The sequence below is a fragment of the Callorhinus ursinus genome, unplaced genomic scaffold, assembly GCF_003265705.2.
Source record: "Callorhinus ursinus isolate GAN/ISIS: 27379988/994484 unplaced genomic scaffold, GSC_fseal_2.0 scaffold17, whole genome shotgun sequence".
Classification (NCBI taxonomy): Eukaryota; Metazoa; Chordata; class Mammalia; order Carnivora; family Otariidae; genus Callorhinus; species Callorhinus ursinus.
The window spans coordinates 22836044-22861064 of NW_027397079.1; the positions used below are offsets into that span (position 1 = coordinate 22836044).

At 34.4% G+C, this 25021-nt stretch overlaps 1 pseudogene; it reads left to right on the forward strand.

Moving 5' to 3' along the window:
- Positions 1 to 3706: 3706 nt before the first annotated feature.
- Positions 3707 to 4132, forward strand: LOC112834552 (large ribosomal subunit protein uL24-like; annotated as a pseudogene).
- The last annotated feature ends 20889 nt before the right edge of the window (positions 4133 to 25021 follow it).

The following is a 25021-nucleotide window of genomic DNA, read 5'->3' on the forward strand; positions in this document are numbered from 1 at the left end:
TATTAGCTTTGAAACTTTAAGTGAGTGAACTACAAAAAGGTTGACTTCTGTCTCAAGTTTCTAGTTCCTATGGAGAGGCAAACATACGGTTGCCCAAGAGCAAAATGGCAGTCTAAAGCAAATTTTGCCAACAGGTATTAAACCTTTCATTCCAATTCAACAGAGGCAGGAAATACTATACTTTGGGAGAATTAGGAGACTGGCTTGAATCTGTGATGGAAATTCTGTTGACAATTACATAGGAAAGATACAGGACAGGCCCATAGATTTTAAGGAGCCCCAGCATAAAGACTGTACAGATTAATCCTATTGGTTAACACTTATATTTTGCTGATAAATAGAAATACTTTAGGAAAATGTTGGGTGTTAAGTATGTTTACTTACACTCTATATATGAACAGATGTTTGAAAGGACCTTATGGAGGAAACCATGGGGGTGATTCATGCATCACGTAATAGCTGGACACTAAAAATAAAATATCTTCCACTTCTATGATTATTTATTTATTTGAGACAAAAGAGTGATTCTCAATTCAGTGCTGCCATGAGTTAGGACCACCATGCACTTATTGAACCTTATCTTCCTCCTCTTTCTAAAAGACAGGGTCACACTTGATACTTTAAAACATTTTCTTGTTCTAAAATTTTAAATTCTTTGAGAACCAAAGCTCTAACATAATAGAAAACATTGTTTCTTACATCTAATTTTCTTAATGCTGAGCTAATACAGGAAAGGCATCATATTCAGTTCTAGATTATATTGTCCCTCAATGGAAACCAAATAATAAGTAACACTGTACAGAAAAGATTCATAATAGGAAGATTATTGTTATTTACTGCTTGTGTACCAATAACATGGGGTGGTTATTCTTTAAAGAGCTGAACTTTCCAGTCTGTTTGATTTGGCTATAGGATTAGAAACCTGATTTCTGCACTGTTATTTTAGATCCAATTATGAATTCTCTCTAAATAATAGAAATGTTTACATCTGTTTTGCAATTAAGTGCAAACATTCTACATGGAGAGATCTTATGTTGTCAAAATTTTTTTAATATTTGACATATTGGCCTAAAAATTCTATAACTTTTTATAAATCAAATACACAATGGTTTCTTTTATTTGGAAACACCTACAATAATGAATAAGTAAGACTCCTGAAATTCTGACTACAATATGAAAATATTGAAATTTAGAGAAAGAAATGTTGTCTGACATCTTTATGAATATTATCCTAATTTAAAGGCATAGAATCATAGAACTTTAAAGATGAAAGTAACTTTTGAAACTACAAAGTCCAGAATTCTTACTTTCATAAGATAAAACTGAGATTATGGCTGCTTAAAAAAAAAAGATAAAATTGGGCTTCAAAGGAAAAATGATACCTTGATGGGGCCTCAGCTATTCAGTCTGATCTTCAGGGGGAGCTCCAGAAACCCTGTTGTGTTGACACAGGATCAGGATTTATCAGGATCAGAGAAACTGGTTCAGGCTTGCCTAGCTTTTAAGAGACTGACGCCATAAGGCAAAATCCAATATATAATTTGAACTAAAGATTTTTTGACAATAAAGCAAATACAAAAATCACATGGGTTGATCTGCTCATTTTATTCTTTTAAAAAATCAACAAGGAACAGTACTTGTTGAGGATAATACCAGAGCAAAGGGTTTTAGTGGCTGGTGTCACTGAGCTACAGGGACAGTTTATCTGTTTACACTATAGTGTATGAGATATGAGTTAAATCCACTACAAACAGGCTGTTGCCCTAATTCTCCAACAAAACTGATACTGTAAAGGTTACTAATAATTTCCATATTGGTATATACAATACTCAACTCTCAATTCTTCTTTTATTGTCCTATATGCAGCAAACGAAAGCTGATAATCTCTCTTCCTTGAAACAGTCATTACCAGCACACCATTTTCCTTGTTTTCCCACCTCACAGACTGCTCTTTCTCTATCTTCTATATTGTTTTCTCATCTTTTTTCCCCAATTTTAGCACAAGTTCCTCCAAAACTGAGCCACTGAACTTCTCTTCTGTATCTACATTCACCATAGGGCAGTAGTTTCCAAAGTGTGGTCCTCAGACTAGCAGCATCAGCATGACCTGAAAATTTGTTAGAAATGCAAATTTTCAAGTCCCTCCAAAGACCTAATTAATCAGAAACTCGGGGATTGGGGCCCAGCAATTTAGTTTTAATAAGCACTTCAGGTGATTCTCCTGAATGTTAAAGTTTGAAAAACATTTCCCTAGGGGATTTTATAGATTTTTTTTTTAACTTACTAATACCATTTGCAAACTTTGGATTCTGGTTGTTTTAATATATGTAGCCTAGTATCCTCTGAATCCTAGATTTATATATCCATTGCTAATATGATTTCTCCACTTATATGTATTGTAGGCACTTCAACCGTTATGTGCCAAAGCTAAGCTTCTGACAATACATTTTTTTCCACTTGTAGTATTCCCCGTTTCAGTTACTGGCCAAAACTTCCTTCCAGTTGTAGAAGCCCAAATTCTCGAAGTTACCAAAGATGTCTCACTTTCTCCTTACCTAATTTATCTGAAAACTGTGTTGGCTCCACTTTCAAAATATGTACTGAAAAAAGACTACATCTCATTATCCCCACTACTACCAGCCTGGTCCATTCAGCAGCATCTTTCATCTGGATGTGTGTAATATCCAGATTACACAGCAGCCCTCCCTCCATACCTATCTATAGTCTGTTTTCAACAGAGCAACTAGAATGATTCTTTTAAAATAGAATTTGGAAATTTAGTTCCACTTTAATGGTACAGTACAAGCACATTAAATCCAATCTGCCTTATTACAACAAAGATCTCTGAACAAAATACAAAGATAAAGAAAAACAAAACAAAGCTACCTGTAGACTTTCAAAAGCAAATAAAAGGGAGCAGATTATGGAAGGAAGACAAAACTTAGAGAAGCAACTTAGCTGGGGGAGGGGTTTGCTTTTGTTTCTTATGGGTTTTGCTTCAATTGTTTGGCAATTTTTAATCACAAAGGAGACTATCATCGTGGGCAGACAAAATTCCCCAAAATCACATCTTTCTGGGGGAGTAAGAAGGTAATATTGTTGGAGAAAAAAAGAGATATAGCTAGCCTAATTCTGTGTATGAACCTGAACACAACCCAAGCCTTGTCTCTGAGCTACTGATGCATGAGATGAACTTGAAACAGTATGTCGAGAGCTTTGAGAAGTGATGTAAAATTTGGACAACCCACAGAAGGCAATACAGAATTCATGTTTGAACCTAACTCAGTTGATTTATGTTGTTGTTGTTTTAACTGTCAATGTTTTACAAAGAATTATAATAAGACCCAGAGTATTTATATAACAACATTCAAAACATAAGATACAATTTAAATTACTAGTATGCAAAATACATAAATACATAAATAAATAGTACCTGGGTAAAAAAAATAACACAGTAAAATGTGGCCATTTTCAAAAGAAAAGACTCTCAATAAATGCGAGCCCTGAGACTGCATAGATCTTGGAACCCAGACAGAGACTTGAGGTACTGTTTTAACTGTGCTCCATAATATAAATGAAAATTCTCTTGAAATGAATTTTTAAAATGGGAGGTCTAAGGAGGGAAAGAAATCAAAAGGAATAATATTGAAAGTTGGGGTGAAAGCTCTTCCCTCTTGTGGCCATCACTGAAGCACCAGTGGCCAAAATGAAGTTCAATCCCTTTGTGACTTCTGACCAGAGCCAGAACCAAAAACGGCATTTCAATGCACCTTTCCACATTCACAGAATATCATGTCTTCCCCTCTTTCCAAAGAGCTGAGACAGAAGTACAATGTTTGATCTGTGCCCATCCAAAAGGATGATGAAGTGCAGGTTGTGTAGAGGACAATACAAAGGTCAGCAGACTGGCCAAGTCATCCAGATTTACAGGAAGAAGGCAAACGGCACAACCATGCATGTGGGCATTCACTCTAGCAAGGTGGTTATCACTAGACTAAAACTGGACAAAGACTACAAAAACATCCTTGAACGTAAAGCCAAATCTTGCCAGGTAGAAAAGGAAAAGGGCATATATAAGGAAGAAACAATAAGAAGATGCAGTAGTAAAGTAAACTTATATGCAACAACTTGAAATAAAAACTGTTAAAATGAGAAAAAAAAGAAAGAAAGTTGAGGTGAAAAACACAATATCAGAAAGAAAAATCATGCTGGATGGTCTCAATGTAAAGATGAAAATGAGAACAGAAAGAGTCAATGAACTAAAAGATGTAGCTCAATATAAAGAGTCCCATCTGAAGAACAGAAGGAAAAAACTAAAAAAGAACAAAGATTCAAGGACATGTGTGACAGTTATCAAAAGGTCTAATAGACATGTAAGTGGAGTTCCAGAAAGAGAAGAAACAGGGGAGAAAAAGAAGTCTTAAAGAAATAATAATAGAAAACTTCCCAATTGTGTGGAAGAAATATAGTTACAGGTCAGCAAATCACACATAAGATTAACTGAATGAAAACTTGCCAACTCATAATCAAACTGCTAAAAAAACAAAGATAAAGAAAGAAACCTCAAATGCTTCTGGCAAAAAGAGACATATTACAAACATAGAGCAATTATTTGAATAACTGAAATTTCTCATCAGAAATCATGGAGTCCAAAAAACAATAAAGCAATACCTTCAAATGCAGAAAGGAAAGAACTACCAACCCAGAATTATATATTCATAAGTATCCTCCAGAGATGAAGACAAAATAAAGATATTTTCAGATGAAGGAAAACTAAGAGACTATCAAAGCATTTCTGAACATCCAGATTTCTCCAAAAAAGTAAAGAAATACTTCAGGTTGAAGGGAAATAACATCAGAGAAAAATCTGGATGTTCAGAAAAGCTTGTAACAAAATCAATTCTTGTAACAAAAATGGTAAATAGCTGTGAGGTTAAAATTTACATAGATGTAAAAAAAAGTTTACATAGATGAAATAGGTAATAAGATTATAAAGGTCCGTGTGAACATGTTGCAAGTTTCTAGATTCTACATAAGTACGGATACTGACTCTAAGTAGATTTTGGAAAGTTGGTATGCAAATTGAAATTCCAAATCACAGCTAAAACTATGCATATTAAAAGATATAGGTTAACAAGACGGAAAACAACAAATGTTGGCGAGGGTGTGGAGAAAGGGGAACCCTCTTACACGGTTGGTGGGAATGCAAGCTGGTACAGCCACTCTGGAAAACAGTATGGAGGTTCCTCAAGATGTTAAAAATAGAGCTACTCTACGACCCAGCAGTTGCACTCTAAGTATTTACCCCAAAGATACAGATGTAGTGAAAAGAAGGGGCAGATGCACAGCAATGTCCACAATAGCCAAACTGTGGAAGGAGCTGAGATGTCCTTCAACAGATGAATAGATAAAGATGTGGCTCATATATACAATGGAATATTATTACTCAGCCATCAGAAAGGATGAATACCTACCATTTGCATTGACATGGATGGAACTGGAGGGGATTATGCTAAATGAAATAAGTCAAGAAAAGACAATTATCATATGGTTTCACTTATTTGTGGAACATAAGGAATAGTGCGGAGGACCACAGGGGATGGGAGGGAAAACTAAATGGGAAGAAATCAGAGAGGGAGATAAACCATAAGAGACAAACCATGAGAGACTCTGGACTCCAGGAAACAAACTGAGGGTTACAGAAGGTGTGGGGGGTGGGGTAACTGGGTGATGGGTGTGAAGGAGGGCACATGTAGTGATGAGCACTGGGTGTATTAAACAACTAATGAATCATTGAGCACTACATAAAAAACTAATGATGTACTATAAGTTGGCTAACTGAACATAATAATAAAAAAATAAAAATTAAAAATAAATAAAAATTTTTTAAAAATAACAAAATAATAAAAAAGATATAGGTTAAAAAATAAGAGCCAAGTGGCAAATTAAACTGAACTAAAGGAAAAACATTTTAAATAATACAAAATATAGCAAGAAGGGCGGGGGATAAAGGAACAAAAAACAATGAAGATAGAATACAAATAACTTGATAGATGTAAATCCAAACATCTCATTAATTACATTAAATTTTAATGGTCAAAATACTTGAATTAAAAGGCAAATGTTGACAGAGTATATCAATAGGAAGGCACTATTGTATGCTTCCAAAAAGTGTTTAAATATAAAATATAAAATATAAAAATACAAAGAATGTGAAAGTGAAAAATACAAAGAAATGGACAAGGATGTCAGTTTCATGGTGGTAAAAGATACCTCTTTTTTCCCCTCATCAGCAGCAAAAATTTGGCATCCATCCACAGACAAAGTGCCTTTGAAGGAATTGTGGGATTCACTGCCACATACCAAGGGATCCGGAAGAAGTCTAACCCACCCATTCACTGGGTAATAGGCAGAGAGACTATGTATCCATCTATGGACCTTGCAATGGCCCATGAAATGTTTCCAGCTTCTCAAGCACAGTCTGAGAGTCCTTGGAGAACACTGACTTAGACAATCACCCATGGATGAGAGAGCCTTATCAATCAATAATTACTCTAAGTGTAACTGAATTGAATCATCTAATCAAAAGGTATAGAGTGGTTAGAGAGATAAAAATTAAGACAATACTATATGCTGTCTAACAAGAAACTCCAGCTATAAGGACAAACGTTGACTCAAAGTGAAAAAAATGGAAAAAGATATCCCATGCAAGTGGAAACTAAAGGAGAGTTATACTTATGTCAGACAAAATATAATTTTTGCCAAAACTATAACCAGAGAAAATAAGATCATTATGTAATGCTAAAGGGATAAAAACACCAAAGAGATATAACTATTATAAGCATATACGCAGCCAACATCAATATCTAAAGCAAACATTAACATATATGAAGGGAGACATAGAAAAAACAATAATAGCAGGGACTCCATTATCCCACTTTGAATAGTCATAGACCATCCAGTCAGAAAATCAACAAGAAACTTTGAACTTGAACCATAATTTAGACCAAATGGACTTAAAAGACGTATACAAAACTTTCCACCCAACAGCAGCAGAATACACATTCTTCTCAAATGCATACATAACACTCTTTGGGATAGATCTATGGCAGGTCACATAACAAGTATTTAGCAAATTTAAGAATATTGAAATAATACCAGGTATCTTTTCTGAACACAGTGGTATGACCCTAAAATCAATAAGAGAAAAGCTGTAAAATTCCAAATATGTGAAAATTAAATAGCATACTCCTGAACATCTAATGCATCAAAGAAGTAAATAAAAGTGAAATAAAAGTTATCTTGAAACAACTGAAAATGGAAACAAAACAAAACAAAACAAAACAAAAAAAACAGAGAGGTGCCTGGATGGCACAGTCAGTTAAGCATCTGACTCTTGGTTTCAGCTCAGATTGTGATCTCAGGATCATGAGATCAAGCCCCATATCAGGCTCCATGGTCAGCACAGAGTCTGCTTGAGATTCTCTCTCCCTCTCCCTCTGCCCCTGCTGCTCGTGCTCTCTCTCTCTAAAATAAATAAATCTTTGAAAAGATATATAGGATGCTGTAAGCAGTTCTAAAAGAGAATTTTATAGCAACAAATGCCTACATTATGAAAAAAGAAAGACCTCAAATAAACAACCTGATTGTACACCTCAAAGAACTAGAAAAAGAAAAAATAAGCCCCAAAATTAGTAGGAAGAAGGAAATAACAAAGATGAGAGCAAAAATAGAGATAAAAAGCAATGGAAAAGATCAATAAAACTGTCTGTTTTTTGAAAAGATAAACAATATTGACAAAATTTTAGCTAGACTAAGGGGAAAAAAAAGACTCAAATCAGAAATAAAAGAGGAGACAGTACAACTGATACCACAGAAATACAAAAGATCGTAAAAACTATGATGGATATGCCAACAAACCAGATAACCTAAAAGAAATGAATAAATTCCTAAAAATACAACCTACCAAGTATGAATCATGAAGAAATAGAAAATCTGAGCATAATAATTACTAGTAAGGAGATTAAATCCATAATCAAAAAAGCCTCAATAAAGAAAAGCCCAGGACCAGATGGTTTCACTGGTGAATTCCACCAAGTGTTTAAAGGAAAAATAAAGCCAATCCTTCTCAAACTTTTTTGAAAAATTGAAGTGGCAAGAACACTCCCAAACTCATTCCACAAGGCCAGCATAACCTCATACAAAATCTAGATAAGAACACTACAAGAAAAGAAAATTACAGACTAACATCCCTGAAGAATATAAACACAAAAATTCTCAACAAAATATTAACGAACTGAATTCAACAGCACTTTTAAAAATCATACAGTAGGACAACATGATCAGCAGGATTTATGTCTGCAATGCAAGGATAGTTCAACACAGGTAACGGGATAATAGTACTACATCACATTAATAGGATGGAAGATAAAATCATCTGACCATCTCAAAAGATGCAGAATAAACATTTCATAAAATTCAACGTCTTTTCATGATAAAACTCTTGGTATAGAAAGAAAGCACTTCAACATAATAAAGGCCATATGTGACAAGCTAACAACTAATATGCAGCAGTGAAACATTAAAAGCTTTTCCTTTAAGATCAATAAAAAGACTTGGGTGCCTACTCTCACCACCCCAATGCAACATAGTACTGGAAGTCCTAGCCAGAGCAGTCAAGCAGTAAAAGACATCCAAACTAGAAAAGAAGAAGTAAAATCATTTATGTTTGAAGATGATAATGATCTTATATAGAGAAAATCCTAAATACTCCACCAAAACACTGCTAGAACTAATAAACAAATTCAGTATAAGTGCAGGATACAAAATAAAATTACAAAAATTAGTTGCATTTCTATACACTAAAAAGAAAACATGTGAGAAAACAATTCCATTTACAAGGGCAACAAAACAAATTAGAATTCATTTAACGAAGGAAGTGAAAGATTTGAACATTGAAAACTACTAGACTTTGATTAAAGAAATTGAAGAAAATATACATAAATGGAAATATATTCCATGTTCATGGATCAGAAGATTTAATATTGTTAAAAGGTCCATACTACCCAAAGCCATCTATAGATTCAATGAAATCCCTATCAAGATTCCAATAGCATTTTTCACAGAAATAGAGCAAGCAATCCTAAAATTTGTATGAAACTACAAAAGAACCTGTGTAGCCAAAGCAATCCTGAGAAAGAAGAACAAAGGTGGAGGCATCACACTTCCTGATTTCAAACTATAGTACAAACCCATAGTAATCAAGATAGTATAGTATTGGCATAAAAATAGGCACATAAACAAATGGACCAGAATCAAGAACCCAGAAAGAAACCCTAGCATATTCATCAACTAAGGGAAGCTAGAATACCCATCAGGGAAATGATAGTCTCTTCAATAATGGTATTTGGAAAACTAGATAATCACATGCAGAAGAATAAAATTAGACCCCTACCTTACACTACTCACAAAGAAAAAAAAAATTTACTTGGAATGAAATAAAGACTTAAACATAAGATCTGAAACCATAAAATTCCCAGAAGAAAATATGGGGGGAAAGCTCTTGACATTGCTCTTGACATCCATATTTTGTAGCTATGATACCAAAAGCACAGGCAACAAAAGCTAAAATGAGTAACTGGGACTACTTCAAACTAAAAAGCTCTGCACAGCAAAAGAAACAGTCAACAAAATGAAAAGTCAACTTACAGAATAAGAGAAAATATTTGTAAATCATATATCTAATAAAAGGGTAATATCCAAAATATACAAAGAACTCATACAATAGAAAAAAATCTGATATTAAAAATGGGCAGAGGAACTGAATAGACATTTATCCAAATATTTGCAAATGGCTAAGAGGTACATAAAAAGAGCCTCAACATCATTAATCATTACAGAAATGCAAATCAAAACCACTATGAAATATTACCTCTCAGCTGCTAGAATAATTATTATTGAAAATGACAAGAAATAACAAGTGTTGGTGAGGATGAGGAGAAAGGGGGATCTTTCCGCACTATTGGTGTGAATGTAAATTGGTACAACCACTCTGAAAAACAGTGTGGAGTTTCCTTTAAAAAATAATATATATTATATATAGTCATGTGTTACATATATATGTATAAAAGAGAGATTTGAATTCCTATATTTCATATTCATTGCAGCATTATTCACAATAGCCAGCATTTTAGAAATAACCTAAGTGTTCTTAAACAGATGAATGGATAAAGAAGAGGTGTTATATATATTACACACACACACACACACACACACACAATGGAATGCAGCCAAAAAAGGGTATTTGGACCTTGAGGACATTATGCTAAGTGAAATAAGTCAGAGAATGACAAATACTTTTATGTAAAATTCATGAAAGCCAAACTCATGTAAAACAGTATAAATGTGGTTTCCAGGGGCAAGGGCATGGGAAAAATGGGGACATGTTTGTCAAAGGGTAGAAACTTTCAGTTATAAAACAAATAAGTTCTGGGGAGCTAATGTACAGTATGGTGATTATTGTTAATAATACTGTATTTTATCCTTGAAAGTTGCTGAGAGTAAACCTTAAATCTTCTCACCACCAAAAAGAAATGTTTTTTATGTGATTTATTGGAGGCATTAGCTGAAGCTCTAGTGATAATAATTTTGTAATATATAAATGTATTAAATCAACATGTTATACACCTTAACCTTATGCATGTTGTATGTTGGTAATATCTCAAAGCAGAAAAAAATTCAAAACTAAAAAAGAAAAAAGAGAGAGAAAAAGTAAATGGATCAAAAACATATGCCATGGAAACTGTAATAAAAAAGCTAGAGTATCTTTAATATTAGATAAAATAAACACAGAATATTACTAGGGATTATGAGGAATATTTCATAATGATAAAAGGGACAACTTATCCACCAACATAACAATTTTAAATTCATGTGTGTCTCAAAATACAAAACAGAGATTGATTGAATAAAAGGGAGAGATGAACAACTTTGCAATTATAGCAGAAAATTTTTAGACCTCTTTTCAGCACTTTACAGAATAAGACAAAAAATTAGTACATATATAAAATACCCAAAAACATTATCTGCAAATTTAAAAATATTGATATTTATAGAATACTACACCCAACAACTGCAGAACACATATGTTTTCCTTTTCTTGTTTTAAAGATTTTATTTATTTATTTGACAGAGAGAGACACAGAGAGGGAACACAAGCAGAGGGAGCGGGAGAGGAAGAAGCAGGCTTCCCCGCCAAGCAAGGAGCCCGATGCAGGGCTTGATCCCAGGATCCTGGGATCATGACCTGAGCCGAAGGCAGATGCTTAATGACTGAGCCACACAAATGTTTTCCAAGTACACATGGTGTACTCACCAAGATACACCACACACAAGGCCATAAAAGAGTCGATTGAAATCATACAAATTATATTCTTTGACCACAACAAAATCAAATTATAAATCCCTGCTGCTGCTAAGATATCTCAGAAACCACCTAACTAGATCTGGAAGTTAAACAACATATAGTTGACCCTTGAACAATACAGGGGTTGGGCTTCCAACCCCTCACATAGTCAGAAATCCACATAGAACTTTGACTCTCAGAAAACTTTACTAATGGCCTGTTACTGGAAGCCTTACCAATAACATAAAATGGATTAACACATATTTTGTATGTTATATGTATTATATATTGTATTCTAACAATGAAGTAAGCTAGAGAATAAACAGTGTTTTAAGAAAACGTATTTACTGTACTCGGGCACCTGGGTGGCTCAATGGCTCAGTTGGTTAAGCGACTGCCTTCGGCTCAGGTCATGATCCTGGAGTCCCGGGATCGAGTCCCACACTGGGCTCCCTGCTCAGCGGGGAGTCTGCTTCTCCCTCTGACCCTCCCCCCTCTCATGCTCTCCCTCTCTCTCATTCTCTCTCTCTCAAATAAATAAATAAAATCTTTAGAAAAAAAAAGAAAACATATTTACTGTACTGTATTGAAAAAAATCTGCATATAAGTGAACCCATGCAGTTCAAACTGATGCTGTTCACAAGTCAACTATATTTTTAAACAACTCACAGGTCAAAGAAGAAATCATGAGGGAAATAAGGAAATATTTTGAAATGAATAACAATGAAAATACATCATGTAACATTTGTGGAATACTGCTAAAGCAGTGCTCGGAGGTAAATCTAGCATTTTAAGTGATGACATTAGAATTTGACCTGGAATTACACATTACAAAGCTAGAAAAGGGAGAACAAAGTAAACTCAAAGTCAGTAGAAGGAAAAAATCCATAGAAAAAAAAGGAAATGATAAAAATAAAACCAAAAATCAATAAAATAGAGAATGACATCAGCAGAATAGTGGAATAGGAGGTTCCAGACTCTACTCCCCCACCAGAAACACTTATTTCACAGTGATCCACAGAATAAAGCACCCTCATGAGAGCTCTGGAATTCAGGTCAGAGGTTATAATACCTTGGTGTGGAGCACAGAAATGAGAAATATGATGCATTGAAAAGCATAAGAACAGTTTCACTTTCTCTGCATTACCCCTCCCCATACCAGCACAATACAACACTGAAAGAGAGCCTCTCTGCCCAAGAGTTGTATAGATTAAATAAATAAATAAATACTATTAAAGTAATCGAAAAGACATTAAAATAGAAAAACAATACTAGAAAAAATCAACAAAGCTAAAACTTGGTTCTATGAAAAGATAAAATTAATAAATCCTTTTTAGATAAATCAAGAAAAAGAGAAGAAAAGTCATTAATATCATGAATGAGAAAAGCATTATGAGTACAGTTACCATAAACACTAAAGGGAAAATAAAAGTAAGCCATTAAAAAGTGTAAGCTAACAAATTCACTAATTTTGTTGAAATGGACAAATTTTTTAAAAAACACCACTTGCAAAATTGATACAAGAAGAAACAAAAAAATCAGTTTAGATCTATATCTAATTTAAAAATTTAACTTTTAATCGAAAACCTTCCCCAAAGAAAATTCCAGGTCAAATGATTGTAATATTCAAGGAAGAAATAATGCCTATGTTACAGAAAAATTTTAAGAAACTAGAAGAGTGATTACTACCCAAATAATTTTGAAAGTCCAGCATAACCCAAATACCAAAACCAGACAAAGATATAACAATAGTAGAATTTCAGACAAATATTCTTCATGAATATACATGTAGAATTCTTAAGGAAATATCAGCAAATTAAATCCAACAATATATAGAAAGCGTACTACATCATGAACAAGTAGTGTTTATCCAGGGAATGCAAGATTGGTTTATCATTAAAAATTAATCAGTGTAATTCAACATATTAAAAAACAAAGGAGAAACACCATATGATCTTTCAGTAAATGCAGAAAGAGCATTTGACAAAATTTACCAGCAATTCATAACAAAAACCACAGCAAACTAAGAATAGCCAGGAACCTCCTCAAATCGATAAAGTCCATGTGAGAAAAACCAACAGCCAACATCATACTCGGTGAAAGTTTGAATTGTTTCCACCTGAGATTGGGAACAAGTCAACAATTCCACTTCTATCCAACATTGTACTGGAGCTCTTAACTATTGAGTAAGGGGTCAGGGGAAGGGGAGCTGGGAAAATATAAAAGGCATAAATATTAGAAAAAAAGAAGAAAACTGTTCCCTTTTGTAGATGATTTCAGTAAGTACAAAGTCCCAGGGAACTGACAAGATAACTAGAGCTAATAAACTAACTAAGCAAGTTCACAGAACATAAAGTTATTTTTAAAGTATCAATTTTGACCTTTTATAGTAGAATACTCACTATGGGAAGATATCATTAGAAAGGCAAATCTCAAATTGATCAATAGATTCATTTCCAAGATGTTTTAAAAAATTGACTCACTGATTCCAAAATACATATAGAGCTGCAAAGGACATAGAAGACCCAAAATCAATTATTAAGAATAAATTTGGAGAACTACCTTACCTGATTTCGAGACTTATTATAAAGAAACAGTATTTAAAAATTTGGTATCGCTTAAAGATAAACATGTAGAATAGAATAGAATAGAATAGAATAGAATAGAATAGAATAGAATAGAATAGAATAGAAGAATATCCAGAAACAGACACACAGACACGGTCAGTTGATTTTCAATAAATGCTGAAAGGTGATTCAGTCAGGAAAGGGAACTCCTTCCAGCAAATGTTATATCAACTGAATATCTATATTAAAAAAAAAATCTTTATCTCACCCCATAACCAAAAAGCAGTCAAAAAAGATCACAGACCTAAATGTAAAACATGAAACTAAAAATGTTTAAACAAAAACATGGGAAAAATTTTTCCAAACTTGGATAGGCAAAATTGTCTTAGAACAGCAACACACACATGCACTCATACAAAAAGGATAAACTATTCTCCATTAAAATTATAAGCTTTTTATCTATAGTAGGTAACATTAAGAAATGAAAAGGCAAGCCACAGACTGGGAGAAAACATTTACAAAATATATATCCTATAAACGTCTCTTACAGATATATAATAAAACAATAAACTCTAAAGTGGCTAACTGATTTGAACAGATTCTGCATAAAAGATACACAAATGACCAATCACATATAAGATGCTCTATATCATTGGTCATAAGAGAAATGCAAGTTAAAACCACAATGCAGTTTGATTACACTTCCATCAAAAAAGCTAAAATTACAAAGATTGATGAGACATAGCATCTGTAAAGACATGAAGAAACTGGTATTTCTCCTACAATGCTAGTGGGGATTTTAAATAACAAAGGCATTTTGAAAAACTGTTTGGCAGTTTCTTGAAAAGTTTAACATACAACTTCCATGTGCCCCCAGCCTTTCCATGCCTAGGAAAAAAATACGTCCACACAAAGATTTAAACCTTTAAGTTTTCTCAGCAAAACCCAACATGGCCACCTTTATAGAAAGGTTGAATCTTCTCTTCTTTCCTGCAGTCTCTATCCACTACACCCATCTTATTTATTTTTCCCCAGAAATTATCACCTTGTAACATTTATTATGTGCATTATCTGTCTAACCTTACTAGAATATAAACTTCATGAGTACAGGGACATTTTCCTGTTTTATTCATTCTTTTATCTCCAGAACCTAGAACAGCATTTGGCATATAGAAAATGATGACTAATATCTGTTGAATGAGTAAGTTCCTATTAAGAAATACCCAAGGAGGGGTGCCTGGGTGGCTCAGTCCGTTAAGCATCTGCCTTCTGCTCAGTTCCTGATCTCAGGGTGACAGAATCCAGCCCCGCGTTGGGCTGCCTGCTCAGCAGGGAGTCAGCTTCTCCCTCTCCCTCTGCCCCACCCCCCCGTTCATGCGCACGTTCTCTCTCTCAAATAAATAAAAGAATCTTAAAAAAAAAAAAAAAGAAAGAAAGAAATACCCAAGGAATCATGTATCCTGAACCTGGTAGCAACAAACTGACAATTTATTGTTTTTTTGGTGCCTCATTTCTGGATGCTATTTCTCCATTAAACTAATTGGTCATGATTGGTCAACATAATTGGTCAGATTCTAGCTTTCTTGGTAATAATCTTACTCTAGTTATGATTTCTTTAGAGAGTATCTTAGTCTTCTTGATTGTATTTGATGTGATGAAGGTAGTAGTATCATTGATGATGACAGGTAACTCTTTTATGGGCTTACTTGATGTGAAACATCAAAATGTTTTATATGAATTTTCTCTTAATGCTGCTAACAACCCTCTAAGGTAAGTGTTGGTCTTCTTATCACACCACAGATGAGAAAACTGAGGGATTAGGAGGCTAAATAATTTGTGCATTGTCAAACAGATAGTAGTTATGCCTGAGCTATGACCTCAGGCCTGTATTCCTCAACTAATTACTGACCCTATTGGATTTCTACTTATATATAGTCATATCAATTAAATGTTATTTTTTCCCATTTAAATTTCAAAAAGTAATCATTTCTTTTAAGAAATAAAGAAGGGGAGGAAGAGAAGGTGTATTGAAGGTTATTACTGTATCTTTCTATAGGACTAAAGGCCCAGAGAGGGTACATAAAGTCCCAAGGTCACACAGCTAGCTGATAACTGAGCCAGGGGGTCTTCTGGATCCTAAGAATATCTCCCATCTCCTTTCCCAGGCGTTTCAGTTGAAAAAAACTATAATTTACCCAGCAAATTACAGTAGGCTTGTGACATTTTTCAGATGACTACTTAACCACTTTTGGTAAAAGACTTCCGATTAATTCCCACCCTAGCACTCAAGTGTGATAAAAGCAGAGTCACACTCAGTTTATTAATGAGCACCTTGAGAAAAAGTGATGCACATGAAGTAATGGAACAAGTCAGACTTAAAGCTGAAATGCTCTGCAGTGATGATCCCTTTCTTCCCTTAAGTATCTAATCCTACTAGAAGGAAGCAGAGAAAATATAAAGGTCATTAATATTCATTTTAGGGAACTAAAGTAAGCTTGAGGTAAATAAAGGAAATTCTGACCACTACCTTCAATCAGAGATCAGACCAGTTCACTAACAAGAATGTTTTCAAAAGGGAGTAAATGGAAGATAATAAGGACAGGAAGGGCAGATCCCATTCTCCCTGTTACCATAAATAAGCCCAGATTCTAGAAAATTTCAACCGTTCTTAAATGCTCACATTGTAACTTTTGAATTAGAACATTCCAATAGCTACTTAACCATTTGGCATCATCTTCATACAATAGATACTCATTTTGAGTATTGCTAAAGGCAACATTACTAAATTCAGATGAATTTTATTAGCTTTCAGCTCTGTACACCAACTGTACAAAGTATTCAAAGACATACAAATATGAGAAACACCTAATTACCATCCTCAAAGAGACTACCAGCTAGTATGGGAAGAAAGGAATTGATGGAGTGTCATTATCATGAGAAGTTGATGAAACACTCAAGTAGATATGCCTGTGACAGTTAAAAGTAAAGACTAGCACTCAGAAAAATTTTAAGATGTAAATATAAATGAGGAATGGTCTGCTTAGAGGTAATGTTGCGAAGGTTGAGATAAATTAGTTATATCGTGGATGATGGAGATAAATTAGTTCTAGAGAAGACAACAAAACCAAGCAAATTAGAAGACGAGGCAGAGTGGAATAGTGAACAGTAGTATTTTAATTTTATGAAATTAAAGCATAAGAAAAAAATAACAAATATGTTAAATGATACAGAATGGAAATGGGGTTGGCACTGAATTAAAGATAATGATTGATGTTCAATCTGCTGACATTACATCTGGAAGAATGCTAATTTAAACATAATCTTCCAGGTGTGCCTGGGTGGCTCAGTCATCAAGCGTCTGCCTTCGGCTCAGGTCATGATCCCGGGGTCCTGGGATCGAGCCCTGCATCGGGCTCCCTGCTCAGCGGGAAGCCTGCTTCTCCCTCTCCCACCCCCCCTGCTTGTGTTCCCTCTCTTGCCATGTCTCTCTCTGTCAAATAAATAAATAAAAAATCTTTTTAAAAATATAAATAAATAAATAAATAAATAAATAAATAAATAAATAAATAAACATAAACATAATCTTCCAGAAGAACCATCAGTGAATTTTCATGATGGAGGATGAAATAAACTCTATAATCAAGAATGCTCTGAATTTTCACCAGATAAAAGAAATTATTTTGTCCATATTGACTTGTCTTATTAAGAAAGACAAGGTGAGCATGCTACATATTTTAATAAAGTCTTCACCATGAAGTTAGCAATGATAGAAGAACCACAAATAGATAATTTTACTGAAAGCAGCCATAATTTCATTTTGATATTTAGTTCTTAAAAGAATAGGCCATTTAAAACATATGTTTCAGTTGTAAGACATAATTGTGGTTGCCCTTCATATCTATATACCTAAAAGGTAAAATAGTCTCATTTGTACCATTCTGCTTAAATTTCCTCTTCTGATCTTTGGTATCAATCAGAGAAGATTTGGGAAATTAAAGATTTCTATGCTCTTTAAAAGCTCGTTTTTAATGACCTGTCAAATGCAAAGGCTGTGGGGTAAGAATGAAGAAAATGATTAGATTCAAGGTGCACAATCGATGATCTAAGAGCATTCAATTTTACCAATTTTATGAAAATTAAAAATAGAGTACATTTGAAGGTGTTTTAAAGAGGCAAATGCAAGTACAATCATAATTTAAACAGGAAGACAGCTCTAAAGAAAGTCCCAAAAAGCTGTTTGAAAAGATTTCTATTGAAGTTGTACAATGATACATGCAATTGTTACTTGATGTTTGCTCTGAATACATGTTCTCTCAATCACTGAAAAGAATGATGAACAGCATGTGTCAATTTTTTCTTAGCATATCAACTGAGGAAAGAAAAAACTTTTTAAAAGTTTGTCTTGACATCATCCTGTGACAGGATCTCCTGATAATCCAAGTTCTTCTGCTACTGAATCTACCTAACATCATCTCTACTCTTCTCCAAGGTTCTAGAATTTAAAGCTGAAATTTTGTGTTCACCATGACTTCCATCCCTGTTCCTCTTTTCCACCTTCATAACACTCTCTTCAGCTGCCTCTTCCTTTCATTCCTAGGATCTCCAGTTGAGTCAGGGCTTCTGACTTGAGTCTAGCCCTAGTGGCAGCCTGCTGAGTTTCTCTGCCCCTCATCTTCCCTCAGTTTGCTTTCACAGGTCAAATCCTCTGGAAGAAGACCCTGAGATGGCGTTTGGGGGCAAGATCTTTATTAGGGATCAACACCTGGGAAAGAAAGTTGGAGGAAGCCAGAGTGGAGAGGTAGGAGACAAATGATGAGAGATGCCCCACAAAGTTTGTCCCAACAACATGGAGCTTTCCAGAGTGTTGGCTCTGAGAGGTTCCACATTGGGCTTATATTCCACAATCCACACACCCTCCTCCATCTAGATCAGTGAAAAGACATGACCTCAGGGAGGCAGCTCTTTGTGCTGACCAGACCTTGAAAAACCTGACAGGTTGACTGAACACTATAGTTTCTACAGCGGGCAACATTCATGCCTGACATGTTAGCCATGTTCATTTCCTTAAAAATATATTTTAAAAATGAGGTCGTTTCAGTAACATGGATTTGGGAGGCAAAAAACCAAGAATTTGAATCCCCAAACCTTCCAGTTAGTAGGTGATTTACTCTGGGTGAATTATTTAATTGCTCCAAGCACCCTATTCGCATGTCAAAAAATGATTATACACACTTATTTGAATTGTTATGTGGATTCAATGAGGCCAGGAATGCAGATTTCTTTTTTTATAGAAGATTTATTGGGATGCTTAGGTGGCTCAGTAGTTTGAGCATCTGCCTTCGGCTCAGGTCATGATTTCAGGGTCCTGGGATCGAGTCCCACATCAGGCTCCCTGCTCAGCGGGAAGTCTGCTTCTCCCTCTGTCTACCACTCCCCCTGCTTGTGCTCTCTCTCTCTCTCTCTCTCTCTCTGAAAAATAAATAAATATTTATTTATTTTAGAGAGAGAGCGTGCGGATGCATGAGTGGGGATAGGGAGAGAGAATCCTCAAGCAGACTCCCTGCTGAGCACAGAGTCCACATGGGCCTCGATCCCAGGACCTTGAGATCATGACCTAGGCCGAAATCAAGAGTCAGCCGCTTAACTGACTAAGCACCCAGGTGCCCCAGGAATGCAGATTTCTTAGAATAGTGCTGACATATAAAAGGACTTAAAGCAATGTCCATCTCCTCTTTTGCCATCCTAGCACATTAAATATTGGGCACTAGCTTCTCTTCCTCAAGATATTATAATCTCACCCTTTTTATGATACTGCATTTTCCTAGTTCTCCTATAACGCTATAACATCAGTTAATTCTCCATTATCTTTTTTTAACCTTTGAGCTATAATCAATATGTAACATTGCATAAATGTAAGGTGTACAACGTAATGATTGATACACTTAGACATTGTAAAATGATTACAGTAGGGTTACCTAACACCTCAGTCAGCTCACATAATTAATTATCTTTTGGATGTGTGTGTGGTGAGAACATTTAAGATTTATTCCCAGCAGTGTTCAGTTGTATAATATGGTATTATTGACTACAGTCACCCTGCTGTGTATCAGATCCCCAGAACTTACTCATCTTATAACTAAAAGTTTGTACCCTTTGAAAAACATCCCCACATTTCCCATGCTTCACTGACAACCACCATTCTACTTGCTGCTGCTAGGAGTTCTTTTTTTTATTATTATTTCCAATATAAGTGAGATTAGACAGTATTTATCCTTCTCTGACTTATTTCACTTAACATAATCCCCTCAAGGTACATCTCTGTTGTCTCAAATGTCAGGATTTCCTTCTTTCTCATGGATGAATAATATTCTATTGTATATATATCTACCACATCTTCTTTATCCATTCATGTATTCAGGGACAATTAGCTTGTTTCCAGATCTTGGCTATCGGGAATAACGTTGAAATGAATATGGGAGTAAAGATACCTCCTCAAGATCCAAAGGAAATCTTTGGATATACACCCAAAAGTGGGATGTTGGATCATAAAGTACTTCTACTTTTTCTAGAGTGGCTGTACCAATTTACATTCCCACCAATAGTGCACAAAGGTTCCCTTTTTTCCACATTCTCACCAACACTTGTTATCACTTGTCTTTTCATGATAGCCATTCTAACAGCTGAGAGGAGATATATCATTGTGGTTTTGAATTGCATTTCCCTGCTGGTTAGTGGTATTAGCATCTTTTCATACGCCTGTTGACCATTTGTATGTCTTCTTTGGAAAAGTGTCTATTCAGGTCCGCTGCCCAGTTTTAATTAGATTGGTTTTTGCTTTTAAGTTGTATGAGTTCTTCATATATTTGAATATTAACTCCTTATCATATATTTGGTTTAAAATATTTTTTTATTTTGTGGGATGCATTTTCATTTGTTGATTTTCCTTTGCTGTGCAGAAGCTTTTCAATTTGGTATAGTCCCACTTACATACTTTTGCTTTTGTTCCTTGTGCTTTTGGTGTCATATCCAAAAAATCATTTGCAAGACCAATGTCAAGGAGCTTTTTCCCTATGTTTTCTTTTGGGAATTCCATGGTTTTAGGTTTTAGGTTTAAATCTTTATTTTATTTCAAGTTAATTTTTGGAATAGTATAAGATAGGGGTTCAGTTTCATTCTTATGCATGTGATTAACCAGTTTTCCAAACACCATTTATTAAAGAAACTCTCCTTTCCTCATTGAGTATATTTGGCTATCTTGTCAAATATTTATTGATTCTATATGTGAGGGTTTATTTCTAGGCTATCAGTTCTGTTCCATTTATCTATGTGTCTTTTTATACCAGGACTATACTATAATTACTATAGTTTTGGAGTATAGTTTGAAATCAGAAAGTATGATGCCTACAGTTTTGTTCCACTTTCTCAAGATTGCTTTGGCTATTTGGGGCCTTTTTTGTTTCCATACAGTTTTACAATTGTTTTTTCTAGTTCTGTGAAAAATGCCAGTGGAATCTTGTTGGTGATTGCATCAAGGCTATGGATGGCTTTAGATAATACAGACATGTTACGAATATTAATTCTTCTGATCCATGAACACAGGATATCTTTCCATTTATTTGTGTCTTTAATTTCTTTCAACAAAATCTTATAGTTTTTAGTATATCGGTCTTTCACTTCTTTGGATAAATTTATTTCTAAGTATTTTATTTTGTCAATGCTATTGTAAATGGGATTGTTTTCTTTAATCCCTTTTCATATATTTGGTGGTTAGTATATAAGAAACACAAATGATTTTTGTATGTTGATTTTTTATCCTGCAATAATACTCAATTTTTTTTATTAGTTCTAACAGGTTTTTTGGAGTAGTCTTTAGGAGTTTCTATATATGAAATCATATTACCTGCAAACAGAGACAATTATACTTCTTTCTTCCCAATTCAGATGCCTTTTATTTCTTCATCTTGCCTAATTGTTCTGAGTGGGATTTCCAGTACTATGTTAAATCGGAGTGGTGATAGTGGGCCCCCCTTGTCTTGTTCCTGATCTTAGAAGAATAGCTTTCAAATTTTGTCATTGAATATGACATTAGCTGTGGGCTTGTCCTATAAGGCCTTTATTATGTTGAGGTATGTTCCTTCTATACCTAATTTGTTGAGAGTTTTTCTCATGAAAAGAAGTTGAATTTTGTGAAATGCTTTGCATTTTAATCAATCTATAATTGATTTTTATCTTTCATTCTATTAATATGGTGCATCACATTTATTGATTTGTATATGTTCTACCATCCTTGCATCTCAGGGATATATCCCCTTTGATCAGGATGACATCTTTATAATGGACTGCTGAATTTGGTTTGAAATATTCTGTTGAGAATGTTTATGTCTATATTCATAAAAGATATTTTTCTAGAGTTGTCTTTTCTTGTAGAGTCCTTATATCACTTTGGTTTCAGGATAATTCTGGAAAAGTGAATTTGTTCCTTTCTCTTCAATTTTTTGGAAAAGTTCAAAAAGGATTGGTGTTAATTCTTCTTTAAATGTTTGATAAAATTCACCAATGAAACCATGTGGTCCTGGGCTTCTCTTTGTTGGGACATTTTTGATTACTGATTCAATCTTCTTATTAGTAATTATTATGTTCAGAATTTTTATTTCTTCATGAATTCATTCTTGGCAGGTTTTGTGTTTGTAGGAATGGAATATATCCATTGCTCCTAATTATCCAGCTTGTTGACATATAATTACTCATAGTAGTGTCTTATGATCCTTTGTATTTCTGTGGTATCAGTTGCAATATTTCCTCTTTTACTTCTGATTTTCTTTCAGTCCTCTTTCATTTTTTCTTAGTCTACCTAAAGGCTTGTCAATTTTACCTATTCTAAAAAGCAGCTCTTATTTTCATTGATCTTTTCTATTGTTTTTCTGGTTGCTCTTTCATTTATTTCTATCCTGATCTTCATTCCTTTCTTCCTTCTGCTTACTTTGCTCTTCTTCTAGTTCCTTGAGATATGAAGTTAGGTTGTTTATTTGAGATCTTTTTTCTTAATGTAGGCATTTATCAGTATAAACTTCCTTCTTAGAACTGCTTTTACTGCATCCCATAAGTTTTGTTGTGTTGTGTTTCCATTTTCATTTGTTTCGAGTTATTTCTTATTTTCCCTTTGATTTCTTCTTTGACCTTTTGGTTGCTCAGGAGTGTGTTGTTTAATATCCATATATTTGTTAATTTTCCAGTTTTCCTCCTGTGTTGATTTCTGGTTTCATACCATTGTGGTCAGAAAAAAATATTTGGTATGACTTCAATCTTCTTAAATTTGCTAAGACTTATTACGTGACCTAACATATGATGTGTCCTGGGTAATGTTTCATGTGTGCTTAAGAAAAATCTATATGTTCTGCTGCTGTTGGATGGGATGTTTTGCATATGTCTGATACATCTATTTGGTCTAAAATGTAGTTCAAGTGCAACGTTTCCTAATGATCATGTCAAAAGTGTGCTACTGAAGTCCTCTACTGTTATTGTGTTGTTGTCTCCCCCTTTCAGATTGGCTGGTATCGGCTTAATATATTTTGGGTTCCAATATTGGCTGCATTCACATTTACAATATCCTTTTGATGAGTTGACCCCTTTATCATTATGTAATGACCTTATTTTTCTCTTGTTACAGTCTTTGGCTTAAAGTCTATTTTGTCTAAGTATAGCTACCCTTTCTCACTTTTGTTTTCTACTTGCATGAAATATCTTTTTCCATCCTTTCGCTTTGAGCCTATATGTTTCTTAAAGCTAAAGTGACTTCCTGGTAGGCACCATATAGTTTGGTCTTTTTTTTTTTTTTTTTTTTGCATTCAGCCACTCTAGGTCATGTAACTGGATAATCTAATGCATTTACCTTTACAGTAATTCCTGGTTGATAAGAAGTTACTAATGCCATCTCATGTTTCCTGGCTATTTTATAGTTCCCTTGCTCTTTTCTTTTTTGCTTTCTTCCTTTATAAACTAATGATTTTCTAGTGATATGCTTTGATATCCTCTCTCTATCTTTTGTGTATCTATATAATTTTTTTGTTTCTTTTCTTTCTGTACCACTTTCCTGCTTCTCCCTGTCTTGACCTGATCAATAAGCTGGTAGGAATAGTTTAAATCAGGTTATCAGTTGCCATATACTATTTAAAATATCAGGTATTTTTCTAGACTGCAAAATGATGCTCATAAATATGTTTCTAGACTCATCACTCTGTAAAGTCTATCTCTAGTGAACTTCTTGCTTATGAATATTGTGATCTTTATGCATTTTTATCCAAACTTGACTTTTTAAACTCATCTATTTGATAGCAACAATTGCCTACATCCTTAGAGCTGTATTGATCAACTACTCTACAAGAATGGATTTGTCATCCTGGATTCCAGATTCTGCTTCCCTCTCAGCGGCCCATTATTACATCCTGACTAACATATTTCACTGGAATGACTTAGATTGGTTTCTCAGTCTTAGATCATTATGACTAGACTCACATTCTTGCTGGCCCATATCCCGACCAATAGCTCTTTATATCTAACTATGTTTAATACCGAGAATTTCTCTGGCTTCTTGGTTCTGTCCTTCAAAATTTGTCCTGTCTAGCAGCATACAAATCAGGATAGACCTGACTGTAGCCCAAGGACCCTACAAGTTGCCTCCTTGTTGTTTTATGTGAACTTTTTCTCAACTTGAATCTCTCCTACACATTGCCGTTGGTTTGAACTTCAAAAACAGAATATTCACCATGATAGTGCCCTACTCAGAGTTCACCATATATCCTATTAGCTTCCTGCATCTAGTAAAAATATTTAACGGAGTCTAAAATCTGGCTTTGTTTTACCCATTCAATATTGGATTTTTTTGTGATTTTCCTTCATAAAATCCATCTAATTCAGCTGCCTTATTTTTTTGCTCTCTCTCCCCAACCCACCCCCATAAATCCTCTATGATCTTGTCCAAGAATTCATTCTGCTCTTACTCTATTAGAATTCCCTTCTACCTTCTATCCATTTTTCAGTTTCCTTCCAGGCC